This window comes from Juglans microcarpa x Juglans regia, chromosome 8S (genome assembly GCF_004785595.1).
Source record: "Juglans microcarpa x Juglans regia isolate MS1-56 chromosome 8S, Jm3101_v1.0, whole genome shotgun sequence".
NCBI lineage: Eukaryota > Viridiplantae > Streptophyta > Magnoliopsida > Fagales > Juglandaceae > Juglans > Juglans microcarpa x Juglans regia.
In genome coordinates, this window is record NC_054609.1 from 14,732,920 (window position 1) to 14,748,147 (window position 15,228).

The window sequence follows — 15,228 nt, forward strand, 5'->3', positions numbered from 1 at the left end:
ACAAATTACAAATGAGTGCATGTTTCAAAATGGCTGATGTTGAATGAGAGTGAATTGAAGGATGTTTGAAAGTTGTAAACTAGAAAAAGAAAAAAACCAGGTTCTGGGTTTAAAATCCGGTACCTAGATAGGGTGTACCTGCATTTTTCTATGCGGGTACCGTCTCGAATTTGTTCCAGACAGGGCCGGAAAAAAACCAACCTGGATGAATAAGCCTAAGTACTAAACCTGACGTATAATATGAAATCATGTCAGTTTGTGAGTTTACTTTTGTGTGATCTCTTTGTGGCTTTAACACTTTTTTCACTCGAAATCTAAATAATGGATAGAAGAAAGCCATGATTACATCAAAATCATGGTTATAGAAAACAAATTAAACATAAAATAAACAAAACTAACTCATGATGTTTTGACTTTCTATCGAGATGATGTTGATCATGACCATCAGGGCTTACGCTTGAGAATAATGTTCAAACCAAATCTAATCAAATCGTCACCACTTAGAAGAGGCATCCCAACAATTTTCTTGGAAAATCGATCGAAAAGTTGATCCATGTTTTCACTTCCGAAATGCTTGCTGAAAAGGCCATCAAATGCAGCTCTACACTCCTCTACGGTAAGCATAAGGCTAGAGTTTTTGGTTCGAGTAACCAATCTCACAATGTCAAAATGTCCATTTTTTTTTTTATCACTATAGCCTTTGTCTCCTCCGCTGATGGCGCGTAGATTGGCAATTTGAAGGAGTCCATTTTACCTTTGCTTACTATTCCCTGCAAGAATCAAACATTTTTTTAATTAATTCTATACGATTTTTATGGGGCCAAGAATTCTATTGATTTTCCTAATTTATGAAATTGTCACTCAATCCAAGTTTGATTCAACTGTAACCAAAAAATATAAAAAAATATTGTGCTGATCAGGATTAATTTTATTCCAATATATATAGGTTAGAAAAAGAAATGGTCATGGAGCTCTACGTATATGAAGTTCCTATTTATTTTTCTCTAGCTCTTAATGATCCTCTTCTATGAGATTAACTGATAGAGATGTCTTAGAGTTTAATTAAGGGTATAGAGTGAGAAAAAGATAGACACATGAAGTACTGATATATGAAGTAAATTCCGCATCATTTATAGTTATGATCCGAGTGAATTAATGACCAAGCAACATTAAACGTTTAATAAATCTTTATAGGATCTACTTTATATGTCTATCTCTCTCTTGATTCTAGTTTCGTCAAAAACTTTATTAACACAGTCCCCAACACCCCACTTCGTGCAAGCATCACACATCAGCTAGCATAAGGCGACTTATTTTCATAGCTATATGTAGCTGCTTAGTATATATATATATATATATATATATATATATATATATATATATACACACACACACACATACCTTGTTCACCAAATCTAGAAGAGATGATTCCAAGGGCTGGTACAGCGGGCCAAGTGAGGATTGAATTGGAAGAGTCCCCTCCTTACGTCCGGACATTAGGATCGCCATTAATCCACTGGGAGCAAGCTCCTCTGCTCGAGCACTTAAAAAGGATTCCATGTCTTTCTCAAATTGAGTTGAATAAGCCTTACCAACTTCCTTCGTTGCATTTCGATAATATAAGCTTCCCTTATTAGATGAAGTTGAATCCTTGTCCCTAACCTCCGGTGGTGCCCTAGAAAGCCAATGAAGTGCATATGCAGAGTATACAAACTTCAGAGATGCCTTTGGAAATAATCTATGGTAGAAAGATCCTGGGGCCGCAAAGTACTGCCTGTCGGCGGGAAGATTGGCAAAGAGAGTATTGAAATCATTCGAAACATGATCATTGAAGAAAACTTGAAATTCTGGGAGGTTATAAGAATCATGACGGCCTTTGCTTTTGTATTTTTGTACCACAGCTTCTATGATGTTTTTCATAGAAAAGTATGTGTTAGGGCCAATAAAACAGCCTAAATCGGCAATCCCAAATATGTTTGAAATTGGACATGAGACATCTTCATCAATGTCGAGATTTTCAACAATCACTTCGATTATGAGGGTTTTGGCAGGATCAGCTCCCACTCTCTGAATGGAAAAATAAATTTGACAATATTAAAAGTAGTTGAGATGCCCATATATATATATATTAATATATATGTATATATATCAACAAATCTATTCTTCATCCTCTTTCTTATCATCCTCCCATCATTTCATGATGTGACATTAGATAATTGGATACTATTTATTATATTTCACTTGTGAATTAATCATCTAATACCACATCATAGGATGATGAGATGATGGTAAAAAAAGGATGATGAGTAGCATTACTAATATATATATATACACACATATATCATATTTTGATTGCTAGCTATTTTCTTCCTTTTTTATGCATATCTAAGTTGACCAAAAGTAGAAGTGGAAAAACCACAGAAAGAACGTACCATTTCCCATTTTTTCCCAGCTTAAAGATAAAAAAGTACTTGCAGATACTATAAGAAAACTACTTATTTGTGGCCAGTTAATTCTAACGAAATAACTATTTATAGCTAAAATGAGTTTGTTTTGGTCACAAATAATCTTTTCGTCGCAAACAAATGGTCACAAATAGATTGGAATTTTTGGTGTAGCTGTATTGGCCATCTCCACCGATCATAACATATGATTCTTCCTGCATCTCTCTCTCTCTGTCTCCCTCTCTATGATATTTTCTGCACTAGGGTTCATGAATTAGTTCATCGATAACTCTCTCTATGTATACGAGTCTATAACTCACGCAATGCGTGGATTGTTGTGTATGAAAGAGAGAGATTTAGAGAGATACCAGATTTTATAGTAGAGAAATTCGAAACGGTTTATAGGGTTGTTTAAGATTCTACAAACACAAAATTACACTTGTAATAATCTATAAATAGTTTTAAGATTATTTTTTAAATTTTCATTGAACGTAAACAAAAGAAAATAAAAGTAGGGTAATTTATCTTTAGATTTTAACAGGATTTAAAAAACACATTCTATCATTTTCGTAAACCTTGGATGCTTTCAGTGCCAACCAAATCTAGCCAACTTATCTTTTCCATATAAAATAAATAAATAAATAAATAAATAAATACTCAAATATAACAACCAACCAAATAGGGAAACCCAAACAAAAAATTTCACCATTTCTTAAAATTACATAAACCAAGAGCAGAATTTATGAAGCAATTATAGTACTATTTTCTCTTTTAAACATAATTGAGATATCAACGTTTTACAAAAATAAATTTTTTCTTCTGTGCCACCATTTCCATATATAAAATAAAAACCACAATTTTCACATATTCAATGACAATTATATATTCTAATCTATTTAATATTAACATTAAGTTAACAAATAACTTGTTATGTTTCTCTTTTAATTCAACACTCATTTTTCTTTATTGGGTAGAAACCATACTCAACATCGATATATATATATATACAAAAATTATCCAAATAAAGAAACTTAAAGAGAATTATTACACACAAATCAATAAATCTGGAAAAACAAATAAAATGAATACATAAAATTGTACCAAATCAATGATCAAGGAAGAAATATAGAAACTTCATGATATTTGGTATAAATATACCTAAACAGACCGATCATGAACACCCATCATCATTCTATAAAAAGATAAATTAGAGAACATTCACACCTCTTCAAGACGTTTCAATAGAAAATATGCCCGTTTGTTTGCCTCGATTTCTTTTTTACATTTCTTGACGTTTGTTTGCCTCTTCGATTTCCTTTTACACCGCTTGGCTATTTGAAAAATGGTGATAAAAATTACTATTGAATCATATGGGGAAGACGGTAACTTATAGTGGAGAGTTTGTTTGAAGCACCGCTTGCCCATTTGTGTGATTGTCGGTTTCCATTTTGCAGCACCGCTTCATAAATAATCTCTTTAACACTCTTGCTAGCCCGATTCCATTTCCCATAAAAGCACTGCTTCGTAAAAATCTTTAGCAATATTGGTTGATGCTTGAGTTCCAAAGTAATGCGGCACGAATCAACTGTAAAACCGACTAATGCTTATACACATCAGATGGTAGAACATATATCTCTTCGATAGGATCTGCAAATTGCACAAACTAGGTTCAATTCTCTTTGTGAATTCTAAAATTGCACAGACTCTGTCCATGGAGATTGCACCCTTGAAATAGTTGCACATAGAGGGAGCCAATAATGGATGAAGAAGAACTGAATGCCCCTATTTTAGCCCCATAAAAACAGAGCACCGCAACAACAAAGCACGACGGACTGTAGCTCCTCATGGCAGTGCCCTCACTGCCTTATCTCAGCCATAGATGTTGCCAAACCCAAGCTGTGCCCAACCACCCTTGTTGAAATCCCTGCCCAAGCAAGCTGCTCAACCTTCAGCGGGTAACTGCATTTGCAGTTACCTATTGAATGCAACAATTTAATGCATTTAAACGTGAGGCGATATTTGCCTATGAATTAAGGCTCCCAGCGAGAGCCTCAGATACACCCAAGGAGAAAAGAAAAGAGAGAGATCCCGGAGAACTTTGAGAGAAAAGAAGAGAGTTGAGTTAAGTGGAGTGTGATCCTTCTCCTCTGTAATATTTTCTTGTGTTCCACTATTTATTAGTAAAGCTCTTTCCTGTGGACGTAGGCAGTTGCCGAATCACATTAAATTCTTGGTGTCATTGAGTGCATGTGTGTGCTCTTTAATTTCCGCTTTTATTTGTTCTGCTATGTTGATTTCTCTAACAAGTGGTATCAAAGCGATTGCTAGAAGGAGTCTTTTTTTTTTTTTTTTTTTTCCACAGAAAACTCGTTTTTAGTGTGTTGCTCAATTTGTAAATTTGAACATATCACTGTGTTCGTCTCATCAAGACAATGAAAGCGGTAAAAATCAGAGGCCGAATGGAGGCTGCACGTGCCCCCACGCGTCCACTAAAAATCGGAGAGTGAGCCCATTCTCGGCACGCGTTACATGCGCCCAAGGGAGAGTCAAGCGCATGAAACCCACGCTCTTCCATGCGCCACACGCGCTCCAGAGGTTCCTAGCTCGTGAATCCCACGCTCACCCATGAAAAATGCGTAGGCGCGTGATGTACACGGGCCTATGCATTTTTCGTATCGCACACGTTTCACGCATGACAAAGTTCCTATTTTGGTTCTTTTTCTCATTCCTTGTGCTATCTGAGTTTGATTTTGACGAAACAAGACTCGTTTCCAACAAAATCAGGCGTTCTGGACACAACGATGCTTTCCTTTTTGCGATATTCCATCTCAAAGATCCTGTACTTGCATTTTGTATTTAGAATCAGTCTAAATCCATGGAGGATTCAGCATGAGGCACCATTATAAAGCTGACTGCCTCAAACTATAGTCTTTGGAGATCTTGAATGGAGGATCTTTTGAACTGTAAAGATCTGTCTGACCCATTGGAAAATGAAGGGAATTAGCAAGATGAATTTACAGATCAAGTGTAGAATAAGATGCACAAGAAGACTATCGATCAGATCAGGCAATAGATCGACTATAGTGTCTTTCACCACGTGGCTCAAGAGACAGATGCATATAACCTCTGGAAAAAGTTGGAGGATATGTATCAAGCTAAGACTGCTCGAAACAAGGCCCTCTTGATGAGACGACTTGTTAACTTGAAGTTAAAGAGCAACACCTCTGTTGCTGAGCCCACTAGCGAGTTTCAAAAACCTAGTTAACCAGCTCGGGTCCGTCAAGCTGAATCTTGGCGATGAAGAATAAGCCCTGCTACTTCTTAGTTCATTACCAGACAATTGGGAGATGTTGATGGTCTCCCTAAGTAACTCTACTCTAGATGGTAAACTTACCATGACGATGGTTAATGATGCCTTGTTCAATGAGGAGGCTAGACGGAAAGAGACGAGCATGAATCAATCTCATGTTCTTGTCACCGAGAGTAGAGAAAGGCCTCAAGGTAATGATAAAGGGAGAAGTAGAGGAAGAAATAGAGGGAAGTCTCAATCATGTGGAAGGTCCAGCAGTAGCAAGAAACAGTAGACGGGTAACATGAAGTGTTACCATTGTGGCAAAGAAGGCCACATGAGGAAAAACTGCTGCAGGTTTTTAAGGGAGCAAGGTCAAAGCAGTAAGCTGAAGAAAGAAGATGGTGAAACTCTTGTCACTCTTTGGGGAGATGTGGCAATACTCTCCACTAGTGACGAGATGTGTCTGTACGTTGCAAGCCATGATGTTGAGTGGGTGGTAGACACAACAGTATCATACCACGCCACTTTCCATAGTGAATTTTTCACTACGTACAAAGCATGAGACTTTTGTACGGTAAGGATGGGGAACGCCAGTTCCTCGAAGATTGTGGGAGTAGGCGAAGTGCAAATAAAAACCAACATTGATTGCACTTCGACACATTCCTGACCTTTGGCTCAACTTGATTTCGGGAATAGCTTTTAATCGACAGGGCTATGACAACTACTTCAGCAAAGGCACTTGGAAGCTGTCACAAGGTGCCATGGTTGTCGCTCGAGGACATATTTGTGGTACGTTGTACAAGACCCATGTGAAAATTGGTTCTGATAGCCTCAGTGCAGTGGAAGATGAGACATCACCGAATCTGTGGGATAAGAGACTCGGACACATGGGTGAAAAAGGGTTGGATACGCTTGTGAAGAAGGCACTTATCAAAGTTGCCAAAATGCAGCGTTAAGCCCTTGTGAGTACCGTTTGTTTGACAAACAACACATAGTCTCGTTTAATTTCTCTATGAAGAGAATATTAGAGTTGTTGAGTCTGATACACTCTGATGTATTTGGTCCTATGGAAGAAGGGTCATTGGGAGGTAACGGATATTTAGTGACATTCATTGATGATGCTTCACGAAAGGTCTAGGTATATGTTTTGAAATCAAACGATCAGGTCTTCGAGCACTTCAAGAGTTTCCACACCCTAGTGGAAGGGAGACGGGAAAGAAGTTGAAGTGCTTGCGAACGGACAATGGAGGAGAATATATTTCCAAAAGGTTCGCTGCATACTGCGCTGATTGCGGTATTCGACATAAGAAGACGGTCCCATATACCCCTCATCACAATGGTGTAGCCGAAAGAATGGATCGAACCATCATAGAAAGAACAAGATGCATGCTCAGTATAGCCAAATTACCAAAGCCATTTTGGGGTGAAGTTGTTCGTGCTGCCTGTTACCTGATTAACAGATCACCTTCTGCACCACTAGAATTTGAAGTTCCTGAGAATGTTTGGTCTGGAAAAGATGTCTCTTACTCTCACCTGAGAGTGTTTGGGTGCAAAGCCTTTGCACACGTATCCAAAGAGCTGAGACAGAAGCTCGATGTCAAGTCAACTCCATGTATCTTTGTTGGATATGGAGATGAAGAATTTGGATACAAGTTATGGGATCCAGTGACAAAGAGAATTGTCAGAAGTAGGGACGTTGTGTTCTATGAAAACTAGCACATAGGAACTGAAGCTTCCTAGATGTCAGTAGAGCTTAGTTCCTATACTCCAGATCCTGCACCATTACAGTTCACCACAGATGATGAGGATATGCAGGATAGAGATCTAGAAGCAGAAGAAGAAGCTCAGGGTGGCGAGCAGGGGGAGTAAGAACCCTTTCCACCAGCAGCTGGTGTACCACCACAAGGGTTAGATGGTGATGAACCTCATTTGGTTGATGAAACTCAACCAAGAAGATTGGCAAGAGGCCGCCTACTTATTCTATAGAGGAGATATCCGGAATCAGACTACATTCTGCTTACTGATGAGGGGGAGTAGGAGAGCTTCCAGGAAATTCAAACTCATGCTGATAGAAGCCTATGGGTGCAGGCAATGCAAGAAGATATGAGTTCTTTGCAGAAAAAATTAGACCTATGAGTTGGTGAAACTTCCTGAAGGAAAAAAAAGCCCTAAAGAACAAATGGGTGTTCAAGCTGAAGAAATATGACCAAGGAAAGCTGATAAAGCACAAGATCAGATTGGTTGTCAAATGATTCCAGCAGAAGAAGGGAATCGACTTTGACGAGATATTTTCTCTAGTGGTGAAAATGATGTCAATCCAAGTCATACTCAGATTGGTAGCTAGCTTGAATTTGAAACTCGAAGAGATGGATGTGAAGACAGCCTTTCTCCATGGAGATTTGGAGGAGGAAATCTATATGGAGCAACCAGAAGGGTTTGAAGCTCCAGGGAACGATCACTTAGTCTGCAAGCTAAAGAAGAGTCTCTATGGCCTCAAGTAAGCGCCAAGACAATGGTACAAGAAGTTCGACTCATTCATGATGAGTCATGGTTACAAGAGACTTGTTGCAGATCAGTGTGTCTATGTTTGAAGATTCCAGGATGACAAGTTTGTCATACTCATTCTTTACGTTGATGATATGTTAATCATTGGTGAGGATAGGTCCATGATTAACAAACTAAAGAAGGAACTATCCAAGTCCTTTGACATGAAGGGCTTAGGCCCAGCACAAGAAATTTTGGGCATGAAGATTGTTCGTGATATAAAGGCCAAAAGGGTGTGACTATCATAACAAAAATATGCTGAACGGGTTATCAGACGTTTCAACATGGGAGATGCTAAGCCAGCCAATAATCCACTTGCTAACCACTTCAAGTTGAGGAAGAGCTCATGTCTTTCTTCAAAGAAAGAGATTGAAGAAATGGAAGCAGTCCCTTACTCTTCAGCAGTAGGAAGCCTGATATATGCAATGCTTTGTACTAGATCAGATATTGCTCATATTGTAGGCATGGTGAGCAGATTCCTTTCAAATCCAGGAAATGATCATTGGGAAGCAGTCAAGTGGATTCTCAGGTACCTAAAAGGTACATCGAAGATGTGCTTGTGTTTTGGGGGAGCTAAACCAGTTTTGGAAGGCTATATAGATTCAGATATGGCAGGAGATTTGGATAGCAGGAAATCTACTTTGGGATTTCTTTTCACCTTTGCAGGAGGAGCTATCTCTTGGCAGTCCAAATTGCAGAAGTGTGTTGCTTTATCTACAACAGAGGCAGAATACATTGCCGCAGCAGAAGCTAAGAAAGAAATGTTGTGGATGAAGCATTTTCTCCAAGAACTAGGGGTTAGTTAAGAAAACTACAAGGTACATTATGATAGTCAAAGTGCTCTAGACTTGAGCAATAATTCAATGTATCATTCCTGCACCAAGCATATTGACATCCGCTATCATTGGATATGCGAAGCGATGGAACAACAGCTGTTGAAGCTTGTGAAGATCCATACGAAAGAGAATCCAGCGGACATTCTGAAAAACGTGATTTCAAGTGAGAAGCTTGAGCTATGCAGAGACATAGCTGGGATGGATAGCATCTAGGTAAATGGGCATGGAGGGGAAAAGTATTGAAATCCCTGCCTAAGCAAGCAGTCAATTGACTCCTTGCTACTCAACTTTCAGCGGGTAACTGCATTTGCAGTTACCTATTGAATGCAATAATTTAATGCATTCATACGTGAGGCGATAATTGCCTATAAATTGAGGCTCCCAACGAGAGCCTCAGATACACCCAAGGAGAAAAGAAAAGAGAGAGAGCCCGGAGAGCTCTAAGTGGAGTGTGATCCTCTTCCTCTGTAATATTTTCTTGTGTTCCGCTATTTATTAGTGAAGCTCTTTTTTGTGGACGTAGATAATTGCCGAACCACGTTAAATTCTTGGTGTCACTGAGTGCATTTGTGTGCTCTTTTATTTCTGTTGTGTTGATTTCCCCAACAACCCTCACCTAACACCAAACCAGTGCAAGTGAAGTTTCCGAGCATGACAACGTCGTGAAAAACTCACTTACCAAAAACTGCACTTGAAGGAGTCTCTGCCAAGAATCTACCGATATCCAATAGCCTGCAAGGAGCTTTGTTTCATTCCTAAAAGCGCTTACAACAATCTACCCAAAAATTTGCAGTCCCTTATTTTCTAGGATACCTCACCGCCTTTCATCTCCTTCCTCAGTAAGTACTTCTCATCAGTCCCATTCTAAACGTTGAGAGATTTTAAGGATTATATAAAGGGAGAAGAGTTCGAAACTAAACGTTGCGATCTTTAGAATATTTGCAAAGGGTCACATACGAAAAAACTAACTCAACTAATTCGCAAATTCGGTTATTCGTATGATCTTTCCACTCTCTTGAAACGGCGTATGAACCTACATAAATTCGGTTATTCGTATGTGATTTTTGTGCCATATCACTACGGTTGACGTTTGGGAGTGAGAAACTACCGATTAATGTGGTCTAAATGCCAAGTCAGATGTTAAAACTTAGCTTTTATATAATTAAATAGATATATCGTACTTATCATTAATTTCATACGACTTTCAATCCCAATTATATATAATTGCAGGCTAGGCTAGCTGATGGAAATTAAACGTTATGACTTTTTATAATGTATCGTGAAATTTTCCAAACAATTAGGTTATTCCTCGTGCTGACTGCAAACTTTCTCCGCATGTCTTATCACAATTGGTTAATTACGACTTACCTCGTACGTACAGTACTCTGTTTAAGTTTCAGCTTTTAGCTGCCGTTTTGGTTGGATTATTTGTTTTCTATAGTCATGAGTTGAATATTCAAGCTTGGTGGAAATCTTAAACGTATGATCTATTCCACGTACGTAGCCTTTTTATTTGACGGGAAGGTGATAGGTCTGAAGAACCATTATAAAATATATTATAAAAGTATTACAAGTTTGAAATGGAGCAGTACTTATAATATCTTGAAGAAGATCTGCACTATCTGACAGAGATGTAGTACAGTCATAAAGTGATCTCATAAAAATAATTTCACAAACTGATATGACTTCTTATAATACGGAGGATATAGTTTATAATAAAAGTAGATTTGCAATATAATATACTACATCAAGATACGTCAATTTGTAAATTTATTTTTATAGAATCTTTTTATAGTACTTAAAGTATTTCTTTATCTTAAAAGGAGTTATATATATATATATATATATTGATGATCATGAGAGACAACATCTCATCATGTATATATATACTGATGAACATGCAAAGAAATAATGTTTTTGCTTCCATGTATGCAATACAGCTTGAAGTTGAGTCAACGAGACTTCTTAACATGTACTAGTACTTGTTAGAGATAGTGATCAAGATCAAACTACCTCCGAGATTACTGCTGGCCCCATGCACATACTCATAAGATAAACAAAATAATTCAAATTCAAATGAAGATAACACAGCTATGTACTCTGTTGAAGATCATACCATAACCAACTAGTATTTGACTCTTGAATATTTGTACTTATTTATAGTTGTAACACTTATCTGTAGTTTCAATTCAAATACTTGTACTTTGTCTATATAAACATTAAATGCAATACGATTGGTATAATCTTGAACTAGCCTCTTTCAGTTTACTTTCTAACTTGGTATCAGAGCTTATCAAGGTCAAGCCTTATTTTTTTTTTCGATCCATCATGGCCTCATCACTTGCACCTGTTGTGCCTCTCTTTGTCATTCCAAACATCAGCCCTTTGATATCTGTCAAACTTGATGGAACCACATATTTAAACTAGACTACTCAATTTATTCTAGTTCTGGGAAGTCATAAACTTTTAAGCATTGTTGATGGCTCTAGGCTTGTCCTTCTCAATATCTTCTTGACATAATTGGTAAATCCAATTCTGATATCAACCCAGCATACTTGGTTTGGCAGAAGAAGGATCAGTTCATTTTGGCATGGTTGAACGCCATTCTTAGTGAGAAAGTTTTATCCACTATGTATGAACTCACTACCTCCAAGCAAGTTTGGAATGCACTCGCCAGCTTGTTTGCTCCTTAATCATGATCTCGAATCTCCCATCTCAAATGTCAATTTCAGACTCCTTAGCAAGGATCCAAAAACTGCTCCGATTATTTGCTTACAACCAAGAGTTGGTCTGATCAACTTGCATTTGTTGGTAGACCTGTTGATGAAGAAGACTTAAATATGTAGAATCCTTTTTTATATAATTATATTTTAAATTTTAAAACAATAATATTTTTTAAAAAATGATATTATTTTTATAAATTATTTTATAAAAATACTCAATATTTAAAACAGAATCATGTAAAGAATTAAAAAAAAAAATTGAATTTGTATCATTTTTCAAAAAAAAAAAAAAGAAAGTTGAGGAAATGAAGTTTGTTTTGAAATGCTTCTTTTATTCTTGTACTCTTTGCAGTTTTTTGGCCATCAAGATGGCTCAAAGGCTAAGGTCTTTTTTGTGTAATAAGAAATTCTCAATTCTCAAATATTGTGAAATATTTTATTCCTAAACATTGCTCAAATACAAAATATTTTTTAATTTCAAATATTCAACTTTTTCATATAATCATTACAAATTTTACAAATTTTCAAGCACAACGCAAAAACAATACATTTTTTTTCAAATTTCAAAACAAAATAATATTTTTACTTTATAATATTTTTATTCAACTTTTTCTATCTCATTTTTCAAAATCCAATTAAACATTTTGACTCAAACCACTTGACTACTATTCACAGACATCCTGAAATATTCTAATCCACTCTATAATCCTTTTATCAAATCTCTCAGCTTTGCAACTCGTGATAACCCCATTTCCTTTGATGAATTCCAAGTTGAATTGCTCAATTATGAGTAACTCCTTGCTGTCCAAAGCAAATCTCTCTCTTCTAAAGGCACTCAATTAGCATTCTTCACCCATAAACAAAAACCCCATCATGGAAAGAAACCAAAGTTCTCAAACTAGAAAAACCAACACATCTCTCGACTTCTCACCAATTCCAACTCTACTCTCATACCTCTAAATCCCAATCCTCCAGCACACTTTTCTTCTCAAACAGATTTCCACCTTGTCAAATATGTTGCAAGACCAATCATCAAGTTGCCCTCGATTGTTACCATCAAATGGACTTTTCTTATCAAGGCAGACATCCCCCATCACAATTGGCAACAATGGTAGCTCATACTCATGTTGAACAAGAGATTGAATAACCTTGGAATCTTGACAGTAGAGCCAATAATCACATCACTTCTGAGCATGAGAACTTAACCTAGCAGCAGCAGCCCTACCAAGGAAATGAAAAAGTGATAGTGGGCAATGGAGGAGGTTTGCTAATTATCAATATTGGTTCCTCTTTGCTCTCTAACTCCAAAACAAAATTTATTTTAAACAATATACTACATTGTCCTCATGCATCTTCCAATCTCTTATCTATCTATCGTTTTTGTAATGATAATAATTGTACTTCGTTCTCACTGCAATCAATTTACTGTGAAGGATCTGCAGACCAAGGAAATCCTTCTCCAAGGGCTGAGTAAAGCTGGTTTGTACCCTATGTACCTGAAGCATCTCAAACTCAATAAATCACCCCTAAAGCTACTATGCACTCCTCTTTCATTGCATTGTTAGGTGTCAAAGCTCCCATTCAAATCTGGCACTCAAGACTGGGTCACCCATTAGAGTCTACTATTTCTAGATTAGTCAAGAGTTCTATGTTGCCAATTTCTGGTCCAACAAAGTATGTGAGTCATGTCAAGGATCCAAGAGTCATAAACTTCCTTTTGTTGACTCCAATAATAGGTCCATCCCTCCTTTTGAGTTAATACACTCGGAATGTGTGGACTTCTCCTGTAACTTCAGTTGGTGGTTGTAAATTTTACATTTTATTTATTGATGATTTCTCCAGATTCACATAGTTGTTTCCCTTAAAATTCAAATCTGAAGTGTTTAGTTGCTTTGTTTGGTTCAAGTGCCTAATTGAAAATTAGTTTTCTAGCAACATTAAACAACTTTTAATTGATAACGATGGTGAATACTTGTCTACTACTTTCCAATATTACCACATTTTACATAAACTCACATGCCCTTATAACTCCGAACAAAATGGCATTTCAGATAGAAAGCATAGACAAATCACCAAAACTGGCCTCTCCCTTCTAGCTCAATCTCACCTTCCACCTCTTATTGGGTTGATGCTTTTCTCACTGTACTTACCTTATAAATAGACTCCCTACACCTGTCTTATCCAACTAGTCCCCATACTCTACTCTCTTCAACAAACAAATAGATTATTCATTCCTCAAAACTCTCGGGTGCTTATATTTTCCACTTCTTAAGTCCTACAATCCATATAAACTAGCTTTCCTAAGTTAGAAATGTGTGTTCCTTGGCCACAGTGCTAATAAAAAAGGTTACCACTGTCTTGATCCTCAATCTAAATGAGTCTACATTTCAAGACATGTAATCTTTGATGAATTGAGTACTTTTCCTGCTCAGGCTACACAGGCTACATAGGCTACAACTATTGTTTCTCCAACCTTACATGTTCCTTCCCTTGGTTCTACAACTCCTCCACAACTAGGTTCCCTCTCTAATCCTTTGTCCTCTATTTTCAACTTCTCATGATTCACCCACATTCGACCTTGCTACCAATGTCTTCCCCCTCTCTCTCTCTCTCCCACACATAAGAACTCACATGCCTCTTCACCTGATCTCCACCTTAATCCAAAGATTACTGCTACTCCTTCCAATATTGATTTCCCTTCCAATGGCATTCCAACTCTCATTACTGAACCTATTTCTCCTTCCCCTTCTTCACACGTCTGAAACCAACACCCCCAAGCCTACCCTCCAATCTATAGCCATCCCTTCATCCAAAATCATGAGTCGATCTCAGATCAACTCCTTGAAGCCTAAACAATTCCAAGATTACAACTCTACTATTATACTAAACATCCTCTTTGATCCATTTTCACCCTTTCTTTGCCCTTTGAATCTAGAACCTATAAATTGCAAGTGAGGGACTAGCATTGGATGAATGCAATGCAAGTTGAATACAGTGCACTCTTGGCTAAAAAAACTTGGACTCTATGTCTGAGACCTAGTCATAAAAAGGTAGTGAGGAAAAAATGGGTATTTAAAATCAAACAAAAATCTGATAGTACTCTTGATAGCTACAAAGCTAGATTGGTAACTAAAGGTTTTGACCAAGTTGATGGAGTTGATTTTAATAAGACTTTTAGCCCTGTTATAAAATATGCTACAATCAAGTTGGTTCTAGCCTTGGTAATCCACCATGAATGGTTTATTAGACAGCTTGATATCTCTAATGCTTTCCTCCATGACTATCTTGAGGAGGTGGTTTACATAGAGCAACCTCAAGGTTTTGAAGATCCACACCTCCCTGATCATGTTTGTATTCTTTTAACAAGCTCCTCGGGTTTGGTTCTTGCA

At 37.3% G+C, this 15,228-nt stretch overlaps 1 pseudogene; it reads right to left on the bottom strand.

Moving 5' to 3' along the window:
* Positions 1–444: 444 nt before the first annotated feature.
* On the bottom strand, positions 445–5,841 carry LOC121244249 (annotated as a pseudogene).
* Positions 5,842–15,228: the final 9,387 nt, after the last annotated feature.